The following is a 17,924-nucleotide window of genomic DNA, read 5'->3' on the forward strand; positions in this document are numbered from 1 at the left end:
AGGGGAAAACGGGAGGACACCACGGGTGTGCTGGGCTGGTTGGGGGGGAGCCGGCCCCCGCCTTCACGGTGGGGGAATGGGGCAAGGATGGGAAGCAGAGGGAGAGGAAAGAGGAGAAGAGGAAACATGTGTTCCTGCCATCGGAACTGCTGCCATGTGGTCCTCTGCCACCTCGATAGCTTGGTCCAGTGACGTCGGGCAATGGCACTGGACCCACTCCGCTGTTTCTTCTGGAAGTCATGAGATGAATTGCTCCAGTGTCACCAGGTTGATAACTCGCTTGGTGTCGCGGTCGTCTGCCCTCAGCCACCGCCGGCAGGTGTCCAGGAGTTGTTGCCCAAACATGAACGGTTGGCCGACCTCCTCCAAGCGCAGCGAGCAGAAGCGCTGTGGCTGTTGCTCTGGGGAGTGGCTGACACGCTGGAGGATAGCTCTTTGGAGGTCTATGTACATAAGCTGGCTGTCAGCGGGGAGCTGCAGTGCGGCAAGCTGCGTCTCGCCCGTCAGCAGGGGGAGGAGGCATGCTGCGCGCTGGTTGACTGGCCAACTCCATGCCTCTGCTGCTTGCTCAAAGAGTATGAGGAAGGCTTCTGGATTGTCGTGCAGACCCATCTTTGTTAGGTTGAGGTGGGGAGGGTCCGCTCCAGTGGCAGTCGTGGACTCCGCCGATGCGAGCAGGTGCCGGAATGCCTGGCAGTCTTCCTGTTGGGCCAGCACCAAGGCTTCGAACCGTTCTTCTTGCTCCTTTTGGAGGGTGACCGGTGCTTTGTGCTGGTTCTGTTGGGCTGTGGTGAGGGCACGGATCAGGTCCTTGAATAGAGAGGACTCTATGGGGCTGTTCCCTTCTGCACTCCCAGGTTTCGGCACCACTGTAGTGAAACACTGATGTGGGTGGAGCACAGAAGCACAGCAGGTGGTTGTTTGCATCTTAATTATTCTCTTTATTTTGGCTTTTTAGCACAAAACACTCTCTCACACACACACACACACACACACACACACACACACACACACACACACAGGCTATTATCAAGCCCTTGGTGCCGATCTCCCCTTCTCACTTTTCTTTTATAGGGCGCAGTCACTGGAAGAGACACACAAACACACGTTAATTGACAACAGGTGTAGCGATACGACCACTCACCTTCCCTGACTCCACCCTCCATTCACAGACTGACACTCGGCCATGCTGCCGCTGCCATACCATGATATTACCACCACCATGTTTCACAGATGGGATAAGGTTCTTATACTGGAATGCAGTGTTCCTTTCTCCAAACATAACGCTTCTCATTTAAACCAAAAAGTTCTATTTTGGTCTCATCTATCCACAAAACATTTTTCCAATAGCCTTCTGGCTTGTCCACGTGATCTTTAGCAAACTGCAGATGAGCAGCAATGTTCTTTTTGGAGAGCAAGCAGTGGCTTTCTCCTTGCAACCCTGCCATGCACACCATTGTTGTTCAGTGTTCTCCTGATGGTGAACTCATGAACATTACTCAACGTGAGAGAGGCCTTCAGTTGCTTAGAAGTTACCCTGGGGTCCTTTGTGACCGCACCTACTATTACATGCCTTGCTCTTGATTTTTGTTGGTCGACCACTCCTGGGGAGGGTAACAATGGTCTTGAATTTCCTCCATTTGTACACAGTCTGTCTGACTGGATTGGTGGAGTCCAAACTTTTTAGAGATGGTTTTGTAACCTTTTCCAGCCTGATGAGCATCAACAATGCTTTTTCTGAGGTCCTCAGAAATCTCATTTGTTCATACCATGATACACTTCCACAAACATGTTGTGATGATCAGACTTTGATAGATCCCTGTTCTTTAAATAAAACAGGGTGCCCACTCACACCTGATTGTCATCCCATTGACTGAAAACACCTGACTCTAATTTCACCTTCAAATTAACTGCTAATCCGAGAGGTTCACATACTTTTGCCACTCAGATATGTACTATTGGATCATTTTCCTCAATAAATAATATATAAGTAGAATATTTTTGTCTAATTTGTTTAACTGCGTTCTCTTTATCTACTTTTAGGACTTGTGTGAAAACCTGATGATGATTTAGGTCATATTTATGCAGAAATATAGAAAATTCTAAAGGGTTCTGTGACGCCCATCTGCGCCCTCTTCAGGTTTGGCCCTGCCTGGGCATGGGTTGAACCTGAGCCTAAGTGCTTTATTGTCTGCACCTGTATTTCGGGTGGGGCTATAAAAGGGTTTCTGTCTCTCTCTCAGGAGGGGTGGAAGCACTTCTTTTCGGTTCTTGTAGGCACTATTTTTGATATTCTCTCTGACCGATGCTTTGACTCCTTTCTCAATCTGTCCCCCTTTATATTTCTTTAGCTCTCATTTTCTCATTTATTTACCTAACATACTGATGCATTCATTCACCCACTCATGCATGATATCAACCATCTTTTTCATATCCCTATTTGATTGATTATTAATACTGGTAATAATTTTTTATTATTGATTTGAACCATGGGGCGGCACGGTGGTGTAGTGGTTGGCGCTGTCGCCTCACAGCAAGAAGGTCCTGGGTTCGAGCCCCGGGGCCGGCAAGGGCCTTTCTGTGTGGAGTTTGCATGTTCTCCCCGTGTCCGCGTGGGTTTCCTCCGGGTGCTCCGGTTTCCCCCACAGTCCAAAGACATGCAGGTTAGGTTAACTGGTGACTCTAAATTGACCGTAGGTGTGAATGTGAGTGTGAATGGTTGTCTGTGTCTATGTGTCAGCCCTGTGATGACCTGGCGACTTGTCCAGGGTGTACCCCGCCTTTCGCCCGTAGTCAGCTGGGATAGGCTCCAGCTTGCCTGCGACCCTGTAGAAGGATAAAGCGGCTAGAGATGATGAGATGAGAATGAATGAGATGAGATCTGAACCATTTTGTGTCTTGTCCTTCATTATGTGATGGTAAACGAGTCTGCCGTTACATAATTTGGGGGCTCGTCCGGGAGATCTGTTGAAAATCCGGACCATAGACTTTCGTGGGTTCAGGTGAGAATGTCTATTGTTTGCATTGGCTATTAGTTAATTTCGTGCAGTCTCTGGCTAAGGAAGAGTGCTCCAGCTGGGCCTTGCCTTTCCTTCAGAGCACTGTTTGTTTTTTCTTTATTGTTTTAGGTTGTTATTTTGAGACAATCCTGGTCTGAAGTTGTTATAACTTCTGTCAGGGGAATGCTTCGTGCAGCTTGTCTGTAGCAAGTTCAGTGTTATCCAGTCGCCTCAAGGCCAGCATGTCTCAGAAGAGCTAGCTAGGACAGTTAGCTTCTTTGGTTAGGTATTTAGGACGCCTGTGGACTGCCTTATAGGATACACCGGCAGTCAATGGACGATTTCACCTGGATGCATGGGAGTATTTTGGTTCATGCTTGTGGATGTGGTGGGTGTTTTTTTTTTTTTTTTTTTTTTAAGTTTATAAATTAGTTTACTGCTGTCTGCATTTGCTGTGCAAGTTGTTTAAACTTTGTTTAAACAACTTGCACTTGTTGTTTTAACTTTGTTAAACAAGTGCACATTTGTAGAACGTGAACTGGTCTATTTTTAGAATGACTGACGTTCATTGTGATTTGCATAGCCTATCTTTGCTATTTTTAGGCTGCGCGTGTGAATGGGTATGCAGGTTATTTTAAGTTACTGTGTTATGGGGGTATTGTCTCCATTGGTTTATTTGTTCTCAGTAACTTAGCTTTTTGGGAAGTAGTTAAAAATTGAGTGAGTGAGTGCTTGTTACTTGTTTGAACTTTAAAGTTCTTGGTGTTTAGCTAAGCTAAATATTGGTAAACAATTAGTTGTTTGTAGATTTTTGTCTACTTGGTTCTGGTTATTCGTTACCAGTTCATTTGTGTGGTGCACTGTTTTGTGTATCGCAGTTTGCCATTGTGTGTAGCCTGCATAGGGTTGCCACCTGTGTCTGACAAAAATCCTGGACATTTCGACCATCCAATTGACCTTTTTGCTTGTAAGCAACGGCGCCCTTCGCACATCTAACCCAAGACAAAAATCGCCCTTCTACGCTGAAATTGTATTGCTCTAATTTGTAAAAATGACGCTTTTGCTAGTTATTTGTTTAGTTAATTGCTTTACATAATATAGCAGGTCTTCATTAGCCTGGCAAGCCAGACTAAATGTGAATATTTTGTCTGGCCTCGATCCATAGACGTTTCCGAAGCGGGTAGGAGGAACAAACCGCTGTCTTTCAAACTGTCTCTGTGCGTATAGGCCAATGCTCTGACCAATCAGCGCAACAGTGACTGTGACGTAGTCAGAGCGACAGAAAGCAGTGGGGGAGACCTTGAAATAAATAATTTTTCAAAATGCGTATTAATTAATAAACATGTTCTAGATATTAAGAAGTTTGGAGATAATGACCAAGTTTGGAGTCTGTACCACATACTTAACATACACTCATTTTTTTCCCAAGTGTTTTTCAAGGGTTTGCTTAAACTGTTTTTGAGAGTTTTTATTTAGAGGTGTTTGGTGAAATAATTTCCCTTAAATTTAAAATAATGGGAAAATAAGAAACAATCAAAGCTGTTTATTAATTCTTCGTACTGCACAAACTAGCCCCATCCTTTTGGCTATGAGCAGAGCCAGCTGGTAGATCAGACTTTTGCCATAGCCGGTCGGCAAAACGGCGAAAACGTCCTTCTTGAAAAGGAATGAGCGGAGAGCCTCTTCCTGCTCATGTTTCAACGAAAACTCCAAGTCTAATTCTTCTAAAACTGATTCCAAAGCGGAGTCAAATGTGCGCTGTTCACTAGCCGTAGCCATCTTTCCTGCTGCGCTTTCTCCAGCGTCGCGCAGCTTTGTCGTCACTCCTGCAAAAGCCCGCCCAAAGAATCCAAACAAAAACCTTGCGTTGTGATTGGCGGGCACAATTTGATGCCCGGAGTGTTTTTGTTTACATGGTGCAAGGCTAGACCCATTCACTAGGCAAAAATATTTTTGGCCGCTAGGCGGGTGGGTCTAGTTTACTAGGCTAGGTCTTCAGTATTTTGGTTTATTTCCAACAGTTTTTGGTTGTGGACACCTGGGGGCAGTAGTGGGCACAGGTAAAAGGGGAATACATAATTAAGTTCTGTTTGTTTGCTTATGTGGAATAAAAATAATCTAATTTTTCATTGTATCTAAGAATACCTGAATGTAACAATGTAAGGTGTAGTGTCAAACAGCTTACCTGATTGCTTAGAGTGTGGTGTGTGCTTTGCTTGTGCTTGCCTATGCCTCTGCTGCTCTTGGCTAAACAAATACATAGGAGGACATGTAACTGATATAACTGGGCACATACAGTACATACAGGAGTATATACTACACTACACTATTTCATTTAATTCACCAAAACCTTACCTAATCTTCCATTTATATTTGGTGTTTTTCTTTGCTGCTGCTATGAGTCCTGGCTGATTTTCAATGAATGTCTTGAACTCAGTACAGGACAACTGAAAATTTAGCCTGACTTGAAGCTCAGCCTTCACCATTGCAACAGAGAGTCTGTTTCTTTTATCAGATCAAGCCGGTTCCAGGCTATCACCAACTCTCTGCTGGGCCAGAGGAAAGAACCGCTTACGTCAGCGGGGGGTCGGAGTTGTTAAGACCAACAACAATAACAAGACCGCGAAAGATCGCCATTTTTAAGCGCCGAGAAGCAGCAGCTGTACAAATGCGAAGTCATCCATTATTATTATTATTATTATTATTATTGTTGTTACTGCTGCTTCTTCCGTGTTTTTGCTTTGATATTCGCGCCAAGGTTTATGTAAACATAGCGCTGTAAGTGACATATACAGCGATGTAAGTGACGTATACAGCGACATAATGACGTATTCAGCGACGTGATGACGTGGCTCCGCTTAGTGGCACTTAGCACGGGCAAGCTATGGAAAAGCAAACTGGTTCCTAGCTGGCTCGCAAGTTGAAATACACATTTTGCCCATCATGTACAAAAAACCGGGACATTCAGTGTCCCGGATTTTTTTTTTTCCGGGACAGACCATGAAAATCCGGGACAATCAGGAAAAACCGGGACAGGTGGCAACACTAAGCCTGCATGTGTGAAAGAGAACTAGTGGCCTAGCCTGTAATTTTCTTTGTGCCTCAAATTTTGTTTTTTGTAGCTGCTTGTGGCCGCTTGGTAGCCCTTTGCTGTGTATGGTATCCTAGCTTGTGTTTTTTTAAAACCCCTATGGAGCACTTGCATGTGACGTCACATCCGCTCCGGATTGTAGACAAATGCCATCTTGTCGGTTAAACACCATATTTCCGCCGTCTTTCCAACACTGACTTTTTCATTATTTTTCGCCGAAATATTCAAATATTACCATGTCACAATGCCGGAGAGTTGCATGGCATATAAATGCCACAACAGGAGAGGTCAGAAAACGGGAAGTTAGTTTCATAGGCTGCCACGGGACCCTGACAGGCGCGCAAAATGGATTGCTGCTATCGGCCTGGCTGATCCAAACAACAAGAACAAGGCATGGGTACCGACTGGAAGGAACGATCACTGGCGCCTGTGCAGTGACCATTTCATCTCAGGTTCGTCATGTATTTATTTCAGTATATCCATGTGGTTATTTGCAGCATAAGTTTATGACTTGCTCTAATAAAAAATTCCGGGAAGTGGGAGCCTGAGAAAAGGGTTGGGGCGGGGTGGATTGGGTCTTTAGCGGTGTGGTACGAAAAAAAACAGTAAAGAACTTATAAGAATTTACCACTGTCTTAGTAGTAAATCCTTATAAATATAAGGATAAATCCTTATAAGGATTTATAAATAAATATATATATGCCATGTATGATTCAACCATAATCGGCTGGTCAGTGCTATGCTAGATACTACTGATATATCTAGCATCAGTTCTAGTGCTCAATACTTAAGTGACTTACCCGTCCAATGAGGATTGTTATTTTCTTCTTTACAAGATGCCACATCTTAATGGGGCTGACAAATCCTGAATTTCTGTAGAGATAACTGTCCAAAGATTTATAAGCATGCAGTGCTTCACCACTGAACAGCGAGGGAAAGTTAATGAGGTAATTATACACGTCCGGGTATTCCGCTGGCAGTTCAATATCCACTGACACGGTCATGAAAACTACGTCTGGTAAGCCATAAGGGTCACGAATCTGTAGACCGTTTATTTTAGACATATATCTAGTTATCTGTTCATTAGAAAAATGAGCCGTGTAATCCGTTGGTTGAAATTGATCCATTCTGTACACGAGTGCAGCAGTATTCAGCTGTGTTGTTTGCCGACAAGATGGCGGCTGTTAACTTTCCGGTCACGTGACTGCAAGATCTCTATTGTGGCAGAATAGGTAACACATAGCTATACTTTTGTGTAAACTGGGCATAGTGTTTGTACTGGTTTGTGAGTTTGAGTGAGTTAAAATGGCAACCCCTGAAGGTTTTATTGCCAAGCTGTCTGAGGAAGTGTCTAGTTTAACCAAGGTGCAACTCTGTGCAGTGGCTGAGCATTATCAGCTGGCCTTAACTACTCACGAGAAAAGCTTGAGAGAGACATTTGTTCCAGTCTATAAGGAGCCAGCTTATACTTAAAGGAGTGTTGGAATCAGAGGCTCCTTCTTCAGACCAGTTACAGTTTGAGAAATTGAAGGCTGAGAGGGAGGCTAGGGTTCTTAGAGAGAAAGAGATTGACACAAAGAGGGCTTTAGAGGTTCGCAAACTCAAGCATGAGATCAAGTTGAAGCGTATGGAGAATGAGGAGCGTGAATGAGAGCATTCTTTGACCTTGAAGCTTGAGCTTGAACTGAAACAACCCATTCCTCCTGCCCATCCGCAATCTGATTTTGATGTCACTAAGAATATTCACCTTGTTCCACCCTTCATGGAGAAATATTTTTCTCATTTTGAGAGAGTAGCAACCACTCTTAAATGGCCCGAGGAGGTATGGCCTCTGTTGCTTCAATGCGTTTTTATAGGGAAGGTGCAGGAGGTGTTTTCTGCTCTAAGTTTAGAACAGGCTATGAAGTAGGAGGATGTGAAAACAGCCATTCTCCACGCTTATGAGCTTGTCCCTGAGGCTTATCGCCAAAGGTTTAGGAAGACCAGGAAGACAGAACAGCAAACGTTTGAATTTGCACATGAGAAAGAGCATCTGTTTGACCGGTGGTGCTGTTTACAAAAAGCAGATTCCAGGGAAGACCTACAACAACTTGTCCTCATAGAGGATTTCATGAATTGTCTCCCTGAGGCTGTGGCTGTCCACCTGTCTGGGGGGGGAAAGAGCCTGAGCTTGTGCAGGAGGTTGAGAAGTACCGGCTAGAGATAGTCGGGCTCACCTCCACGCACAGCTTGGGCTCTGGAACCCAGCTCCTCGAGAGGGGCTGAACTCTCCACTTCTCTGGAGTCGCCCATGGTGAGCGGCGACGGGCTGGTGTGGGCTTGCTTATAGCTCCCCAGCTCAGCCGCCATGTGTTGGAGTTTACCCCAGTGAATGAGAGGGTCGCCTCTATGTGCCTTCGGATTGGGGAGAGGGCTCTTGCTGTTTGTGCCTACGTGCCGAATAGCAGTATAGAGTATCCGGCCTTCTTGGAGTCCCTGGGAGAGGTACTGAGAGGTGCTCAGACTGGGGACTCCATTGTGCTACTGGGGGACTTCAATGCTCACATGGGCGATGACAGTGACACCTGGAGGGGCGTGGTTGGGAGGAACGGCCTCCCTGATCTGAACCCGAGTGGTGTTTTGTTATTGGACTTTTGTGCTAGTCACGGTTTGTCCATAACGAACACCATGTTCGAGCATAGGGGTGTCCATAAATGCACGTGGCACCAGGACACCTTAGGTCGGAGGTTGATGATAGACTTTGTTGTTGTTTCATCTGATCTCTGGCCCCATGTCTTGGACACTCGGGTGAAGAGAGGGGCTGAGCTGTCAACTGATCACCACCTGGTGGTGAGTTGGATCCGCTGGCGGAGGAGGAAGCCGGACAGACCTGGCAGGCTCAAACATATGGTGAGGGTCTGCTGGGAATGTCTGGCCAAGCACTCTGTTGGGGGGGGCGTCTTTAACTCCCACCTCCAGGAGAGCTTTTCCCAGCTTCCAAGGGAGGTGGGGGACATTGAGTCTGAGTGGACCATGTTCTCTACCTCCATTGTGGATGCAGCTGTTCGGAGCTGTGGCCGCAAGGTCTCTGGTGCCTGTCGTGGCAGCAATCCCCGAACTCGGTGGTGAACACCAGAAGTAAGGGATGCCGTCAAGCTGAAGAAGGAGTCCTATTGGGCCATGTTGACCAATTATAGGGGAATCACACTTCTCAGCCTCCCAGGGAAGGTTTACTCCAGGGTACTGGAGAGGAGAATTCGACCAATAGTCGAACCTCAGATCCAGGAGGAACAATGCGGTTTTCGTCCTGGTCGTGGAACACTGGACCAGCTCTATACCCTTCATAGGGTGCTCGAGGGTTCATAGGAGTTTGCCCAACCAGTCCACATGTGCTTTGTGGATCTGGAGAAGGCATTTGACTGTGTCCCTCATGGTATTCTGTGGGGGGTGCTTTGGGAGTATGGGGTTCGGGGCTCTTTGCTAAGGGTTGACTGGTCCCTGTATGAACGGAGCAGGAGTCTGGTTTGCATTGCCAGCAGTAAGTCAGACCTGTTCCCAGTGCATGCTGGACTCCGGCAGGGCTGCCCTTTGTCACTGGTTCTGTTATAATTTTTATGGACATAGTTTCTAGGTGCAGCCAAGGGCTGGAAGGAATCCTGTTTGGGAACCACAGGATTTCATCTCTGCTTTTTGCGGATGATGTTGTCCTGTTGGCTTCTTCAAACCAGAACCTTCAGCATGCACTGGGGCGGTTTGCAGTCGAGTGTGAAGCGGCTGGGATGAGAATCAGCACCTCCAAGTCCGAGGCCATGGTTCTCGACCGGAAAAGGGTGGTTTGCCCTCTCCAGGTTGGTGGAGAAGTCCTGCCTCAAGTGGAGGAGTTTAAGTATCTCGGGGTCTTATTCACGAGTGAGGGAAGGCTGGAGCGTGAGATTAACAGGCTGATTGGTGCAGCCTCCACAGTGATGCAGTCGCTTTACTGGTCCGTCATGGTGAAGAAGGAGCTGAGCCAAAAGGCGAAGCTCTCAATTTACCGGTCGATCTATGTTCCAACTCTTGCCTATGGTCATGAGCTTTGGGTAATGACCGAAAGAACAAGATCGCGGATACAAGCGGCTGAAATGAGTTTCCTTCGCAGGGTGGCTGGGCGCTCCCTTAGAGATAGGGTGAGAAGCACAGTCACTCAGGAGGAGCTCGGAGTAGAGCTGCTGCTCCTCCACATCGAGAGGAATCAGCTGAGGTGGCTCGGGCATCTTTTTCGGATGCCTCCTGGACGCCTCCCTGGGGAGGTGTTCCAGGCATGTCCCCCCAGGAGGAGGCCCCGGGGAAGACCCAGGACACACTGGAGGGACTATGTCTCTCGGCTGGCCTGGGAACGCCTCGGTGTTCTTCCCGAGGAGCTGGCCGAGGTGTCTGGGGAAAGGGAAGTTTGGGCTTCCATGCTCAGACTGCTGCCTCCGCGACCCAGCCCCGGATAAAGCGGAAGGAGACAAGATGAGGCTGTGGCTGTCCACCCGTCTGAACAGGAAGTACTAAAGTTGAACAAGGCTGCTGTTCTTGCTGATAAGTTTGTTTTTGCGCATAAGCGTGTACCTGGTAGTGGCTGAGTAAGCCATCAGAACAGAACACGACCCCCTCTTAAGAGTCAGCAACAGTCTGGAGGGGGAAATGATGCTCCTTGCTCATCTCCCCCTGCTAATGCTTGCTGTCCTACCACTAACAACACGGGTCATTTGCAACTATTGCAAGAAGGTAGGCCATATGAAACATAATTTTGTAGAACTTCGTAAGAGGAAAGAGAAGGCGAAGAGTTTTGGCCTGGTGGCTTCCTGTGGAAGTGCCCTGTCTTCTTTAAATAATACTCTGAGTGTTGGGCCTGTGGTTGCTTCTAAGCAAGATAAATGTGAAGTTGATGCAGAGTACACTCCCTTTGTTACCAAAGGCTCTGTGTCTTTGCCTGATGGGCATTGTAGTGTGCCAGTACGTATACTAAGAGACACTGTGGCAGCTCAGTCTTTTATGCTGTCTGCGGTTTTGCCTTTGTCTGACAGTACTTCCACCGGAACACATGTTCTAGTCAGGGGTTTGGAAATGCCTCCTGTTCAGGTGCCGTTACATCAGCTTTGTCTCTCTTCAAAACTGGTCAAAGGTGATGTGGTGGTGGGAGTTCGTCAATGTCTCCCTGTACCAGGTATTTCATTTATCTTGGGCAATGATCTAGCTGGGGGGAAGGTTTGTGGTAACACCGAGGCCATCTTGCCACCTGTTGTCTTTGATTCGGTGCCTGAAGTACCATCAAAGCCTGATTAGTGCTTACAGCGGCATCCTGATGTGTTTCCTAGTTGTGCTGTCACTCGTGCCATGGTAAAACATGGCCTTGATTCTGATTTGGTGTCTCTAAATGACACTTTTCTTACTAAACCTGATGTGTGTAGTGGTTCTTCACCATCACCTGTCAGGGAGCTAGAGACTACCAACACTAACTTGGATGACTCCACTGGAGGTGGTGATGACTCAGATGTTGAGAGTAAGTCTGTGAAAGTAGCCCCTCCTTTGGGAGTGATTAATGGTGAGTCAGAAGTCACAACTTTGAGTTTGAATGAGCTTGAGCGCTGTTCTTTGCCTGACTTGTTCACGGTTTCATGTGAAGATTTGATTAGAGAGCAGTTGATTGACTCTTAAACCTTTATTTGTTTCAGCATCTCAAGAGAAACCTGAGGATGAATCCTCCTACTTTGTACAAGATGGCTTGTTGTGTAGAAGGTATGTGTTTCAGAAAGAGACTTTTACCAACTCTTTTGTACAGGTAGTAATTCCTTGTAAGTTCAGGAAAGCGGTGCTAGATCTAGCTCACAACGAAGTAGCTGGACACACTGGGGTGCGGAAGACATATGACAGGATTGTGCGTCGGCTTTATTGGCCTAAGTTGAGGAAAGATGTTGCCTCCTATGTAAAATCATGTCATGTGTGCCAGTTAACTGGCAAACCTAATCAACAGATTCCTGTCGCAACATTGCAGCCTATTCCTGTAGTGTCCAATCCTTTTGAACACCTCATAGTTGATTGTATGGATCCATTGCCTCGCTCTAAGGCTGGACATCTTTATCTATTGACAGTGATGTCAATCTACGCATTATCCTGTAGCATATCCACTTAGGTCAATGATGACCAAGTCTGTGTTGAAGGCTCTTACCAATTTCATGTCAACTTTTGGTATTCCAAAAGTCCTTCAAAGTGACAGAGGGTCTAATTTCATGTCAAAACTGTTTGCTAGGGCATTATGTCAATTGAAAGCCAAATATAACATCTCAAGTGCTTACCATCCCCAAAGTCAGGGTGCTCTTGAACGTTTCCATCAGACGCTCAAGTCTCTGTTACGGTCTTACTGTGTAGAACTTGGGTCTGATTGGGAGGAGGGTCTCCCTTGGCTTCTCCTAGTAATTAGGGAGGTTGTTCAGGAGAGCACGGGCTTTAGCCCTAATGAACTAGTATTTGGACATGCTGTGAGAGGGCCAACCGCTGTCGTAGTGAGGAGTGGTGTACAGCTGAGACACCCATGAACGTGTTGAATTATGTTAGTGGATTTCACTATCGTTTGTACGAAGCTAGAGCTGCTGCTAGATGTAAACTAGGTAAAACTCAGTCCAAGATGCACCGTCTTTATAACCGCAGGGTGAAACAACGTATTTTTAACCTTGGGGATAAAGTTTTAGCCTCTTTTGAATAGTCCCCTTCAAGCTAAATTCAGTGGCCCATACAAAATTGTGAAATGTTTCAATGATCACAATTATATTCTTATTATGCCAGATCGGCAGAAAAAGGTACAGGTTTGTCATATTAATCTTTTGAAACCTTATTTTTCTCCCTTACCAGTTGCACCTGTTGGATTAATTGCCATTCCGCCTCTAGGGGGCTTTAGTGATCCAGATCATGTGATCTCTTTGGTGGATAATGGTTCTGAAAGTCTTGATTTTGTCAGTGAGGAGTCCAGTGAGGGTGTGAGAGGTCCATCACAGGCGATCGTGGAGGGTCGTCTATGAAATTCGGAGTTCCTGGCACAGTTAACTTTACATCTTTCCCATTTGAATGATGTGGAGAAAGCAGATATCATTGGGTTGATTGAGTCTTTTCCTGCTCTGTTCCCTGATGTTCCAACTTGTACATCTGTGATTGAACATGATATTGATGTTGGTGGAGCTTTGCCAATTAAACAGCATGCCTATCGTGTCAATCCTAGGAAGAGGGAATTGTTGCAGAAAAAAGATGATTATCTGTTAGCCCATAATCTTGCTGAACCTAGTTTTAGTGCATGGAGTTCACCCTGTTTGTTAGTGAACAAACCAGATGGGACCTTTCATTTTTGCACTGATTATCGTAGACTGAATTCAGTTACAAAGCCAGACTGTTATCAATTACCCCGATGTGATGATTGCATAGACCGTGTTGGCTCAGCAAAATTTGTGAGCAAATTTGACCTTCTAAAAGGATATTGGCAGGTCCCTTTAACAGCCAGGGCTAAAGAATTATCTGCTTTTGCAACCTCTGATAATTTCCTGCAGTATCGTGTTATGCCTTTTGGGGTCAGAAATGCTCCCGCCACTTTTCAAAGGCTCGTCAACTGAGTCTTGGAAGGTATGCAGGGTTGTGAGGCATACCTTGATGATGTGGTTCTTTATAGTACCAACTGGACTCATCATTTAGACCAGATCAATGAGCTTTTTACTTGTCTTGTTACCGCTAATCTAACTATAAACCTTGTCAAGTGTGAGTTTGTTAAGGCTAATGTTACTTATCTTGGTAAGATAGTTGGTGGAGGGCAAGTTCGACCTGTAGGAGCGAAGATTGAAGCCATATGTAATTTTACTATACCTGAGAACCGCCGGGAACTCCGGAAGTTTCTTGGTATGGCAGGTTACTATAAGGCCTTCTGTAAGAATTTTTCTTCTGTTGTTACACCTTTAACAAACCTTCTTAGTCCTAAAGTTCAATTTCATTGGTCTTCCAGATGTCAAGAAGCATTTGATAATGTTAAGCTTTTGCTTGCTTCTTCCCCTGTGCTATCTGTTCCAAATTTTGACCGTCCTTTCAGTGTTGCTGTTGATGCCAGTGAGAGTGGTGCCGGAGCAGTTCTGTGACAGGTAGGATTAGATGGGGTAGAACACCCGGTAGGATACTTTTCAAAGAAATTTAATCACCATCAGCAAGTCTACTCCACAGTGGAGAGAGAAGCACTAGCTTTAATCCTTGCGGTACAACATTTTGAGGTCTATTTGGCCTCATCTTTGAGTCCAATAGACATTTTCACTGACCATAACCCATTGGTCTTCATTGATCATATGCGGAACCAGAATCGGCACATTATGCGTTGGAGCTTAATTTTACAACAATATCTATTAAAAATTCAACATATCAGAGGCAAGGACAACATTGTGGCAGATGCGTTGTCCAGAGTCTAAAATCATGTTTTTTTTTTTTAATTTCCACTATGGTTATGTAAAGTTCCATAGTATGGGTGTTGGTTAGTATGGGTACTGATGTGTTGCATTTCCCTAGTCCTAGGGGGCCCCAGGATTTAAGATGATGTGGCACAGGAGGTCTTTTTTTTTGTTGTTGTTTTGCTTATTTGTTTGAGGTTTACTCATAGAAAACCTCTTAGGGAGGGAGGTGTGATGCCCATTTATGCCCCCTTCAGGTTTGGCCCTGCCAGTGCACGGGCATGGGCTGAACCTGAGCCTTCGTGCTTTATTGTCTGCACCTGTATTTAGGGTGGGGCTATAAAAGGGTTTCTGTCTCTCTCTCAGGAGGGGTGGAAGCACTTCTTTTCGGTTCTTGTAGGCACTATTTTTTGATATTCTCTCTGACACAGGCACTTTGACTCCTTTCTCCTTTTTTTTTTTAGGTTGTGTCCATAGTCCTTATGTTATATGTTGGAACCTGTACTATGCCATACTGAAAACAAATTCCACCTGCTTGCAGTGTGGTCATTAAAGAATTATCTATCTATCTATCTATCTATCTATCTATCTATCTATCTATCTATCTATCTATCTATCTATCCCTCTTTATATTTCTTTAGCTCTCATTTATTTACCTAACATACTGATGCATTCATTCACCCACTCATGCATGACATCGACCAGCATCTTTTTCATATCCCTATTCGATTGATTATTAATACTGGTAAATTTTTTATTATTGATTTGAACCATTTTGTGTCTTGTCCTTCATTATGTGATGGTAAACGAGTCTGCCGTTACAGTTCACAAACTTTCAAGCACCACTGTATGCTAAAACATTTAATAGTTGTATGGTGTTTACCATTTTGAAGACTGGAGAAAAAAAAATGTACGAAAGCATCATCTTACTGCTCTGCTCTGACCCATGCACCTTACAATAGTCATGCACCAAACAGTTTATTTAATATTTGCAAATCACAAATAAATACACAATGAGAGGACAAATATCATGTGATCAATAAAGTCACATTATATAAAGATAATGGAGAGAACATGACGGGAATAGATACCTCCTGCAGAAACGATAAGGGTCTCCAATCCCCTCCAACAACTCCAGTTCTATATTTTGAACTGGAATATTAATAACACAAAAGTACTGCTTGCTAGTGTAAGTGCTTTGTTGTTTCAACTTCAATCTCAAATTGTATTGCTTACTCCTATAATAATTATTATTAGGACGTCACGGTGGTGTAGTGGTTAGCGCTGTCGCCTCACAGCAAGAAGGTCCAGGTTCGAGCCCCGTGGCCAGCGAGGGCCTTTCTGTGTGGAGTTTGCATGTTCTCCCCGTGTCCGCGTGGGTTTCCTCCGGGTGCTCCGGTTTCCCCCACAGTCCAAAGACATGCAGGTTAGGTTAACTGGTGACTCTAAATTGACCGTAGGTGTGAGTGTGAATGGTTGTCTGTGTGTCAGCCCTGTGATGACCTGGCGACTTGTCCAGGGTGTACCCCGCCTTTCGCCCATAGTCAGCTGGGATAGGCTCCAGCTTGCCTGCGACCCTGTAGAAAAGGATAAAGCGGCTAGAGATAATGAGATGAGATTATTATTATTATTATTATTATTATTATTATTTTATTTGTTTGTTTGTTTGTTTGAATATCCAACATGGCACACATTATATTATGTCTTATCACTTGTGAAGATGGATGAGGGTGTCTCAGGGATAATGAAAATGGCAGAGAAGCACAAACAAGTAAGACAGAAAATGTCAGACAAAATACATAAACAAATGAATGTAATAAAAAAAAATGCATCCATGGAATTGCTGCCTGGTCCACAGCTTTTCAGTGTCAAACAGCAAGTCAGCAAATCAAGAGAGCAGCAGGAGGGACGTCACAGAGGACAGCTCAGCTGTGAAATTGGAATGACACACTAACCAGAGAGCTTCCATCTCTCTCTCTCTCACACACACACACACACACACACACACACACACACACACACACACTCCTGAATTTGTTTATCAGTATAGAGTGTTTCTTTACCATTGGTAGACAACAAATTTGGTTTGAAAGACCACCATAAACAATCTGTTCAGGTTTTGCATGAGGCTGTGCCTGGTTCTTCCTTCACACAGAGCAATGTGAGGCTGAGTGCAGGATTAGAAAGGTTTGCTACCACTCAAAATAAAATATGACTGACATCAGTGCCAATAATCATACATAGGATGTTTAGAACAATGCATTTTCCTCTCAAGACTTTACCTTCCTGTCTGCTCCTCCTGCTTGACAAATGCAATCCTCCTAAACAGTTCCTTCTATCCTGCAAAAATAATGGTGGCTATTTTCCCCAGAGTGTCAATAAAACTTAAAGGGAATTAAAAAGAATGCAAAATCCCCAAGCAGAGGTTGTACTAATTAGTTATAAAGTATATGACCCACTAAGGCTAATATCACAATCCATCATTGCTAAGTATAATGCATAAATCATCAGACTATTCAATATTCAAGGGAACTATTCCCATTGAAATCCCTCAAGCACACTGATTATGTAAGCCCATTTATCACTCGTGCTATATTTGGCTTTAAAGCCAAATAAATCTGCCATAATACCCTATCTAGGTATTACTATTTTATCCCATGTGTTCTTAGAGTTACATCACTTAAAGCTGTGCTAAATGACCAGATCAGTGGCTCTCAACTATTGCTATTCATTTCTTTCATAATGATGGAACAAAAGCATGGCCTTTTCAAACAGCTGTGAGACAAAACTTGATTAATAGTATATCTGAGAGTGTTCAAGATAGGAAGGCAGGAAATTAAATACACTAAAGTCAAGACAGGAGGACAGGATGATCAAGGCTTAATTAAAGACTTTGCAGTGCAGAGACCATGATTCCAGGTGATGAATATTTTGACTACAGAGATGAAATGAGGAATTATGGGGGCCATGATGACTAAGCCAAAATGGTAGACCCTTGTACTGATCATGCCTTCCATTATAAATAGCTTCTTTAGTGGAATGATGATTACTCTAGTCTTTATACTGGCATAGTACATGTCTTACCTTGCCACCTGTCTGAGTACAATAACATGTCTAGAGTGTGTAGCTATGTTTCATGTAATGAAGGTAATATCTCCTCTCTGAAGCAGTCAAAATTAGAAAGTCAGGCAAGTCAGTGATCTGGGAGACGGTGTTGTGATATTAAGCAGAATTGGTGATTGCACTGTTTGGTAATTGCAGTATTTGCCATTCTCTGCAATGCTAGATCATGAACAGAATGTTCTATTAAAAAAAAAAAAAAACATGCAAGAAAAATAGGATTAACTCCAATCTCTGGCATTTTCCCCAAACTCTGTGGTGCATTTCTCAAGAGATCTAGAAGGAGAAATTGGCTATTCC

At 44.6% G+C, this 17,924-nt stretch overlaps 1 long non-coding RNA gene across 1 annotated transcript; it reads right to left on the reverse strand.

The window, feature by feature from the left end:
• Positions 1 to 4,955: 4,955 nt before the first annotated feature.
• On the reverse strand, positions 4,956 to 5,437 carry LOC132873928 (uncharacterized). Its single transcript, XR_009651615.1, has 3 exons — positions 5,355 to 5,437; positions 5,185 to 5,246; positions 4,956 to 5,037 (listed from the first exon to the last, which is right to left on the reverse strand). It is a non-coding gene; the product is annotated as an uncharacterized LOC132873928 (long non-coding RNA).
• Between the last annotated feature and the right edge of the window lie 12,487 nt (positions 5,438 to 17,924).

The sequence above is a fragment of the Neoarius graeffei genome, chromosome 2 (assembly GCF_027579695.1).
Source record: "Neoarius graeffei isolate fNeoGra1 chromosome 2, fNeoGra1.pri, whole genome shotgun sequence".
Classification (NCBI taxonomy): Eukaryota; Metazoa; Chordata; class Actinopteri; order Siluriformes; family Ariidae; genus Neoarius; species Neoarius graeffei.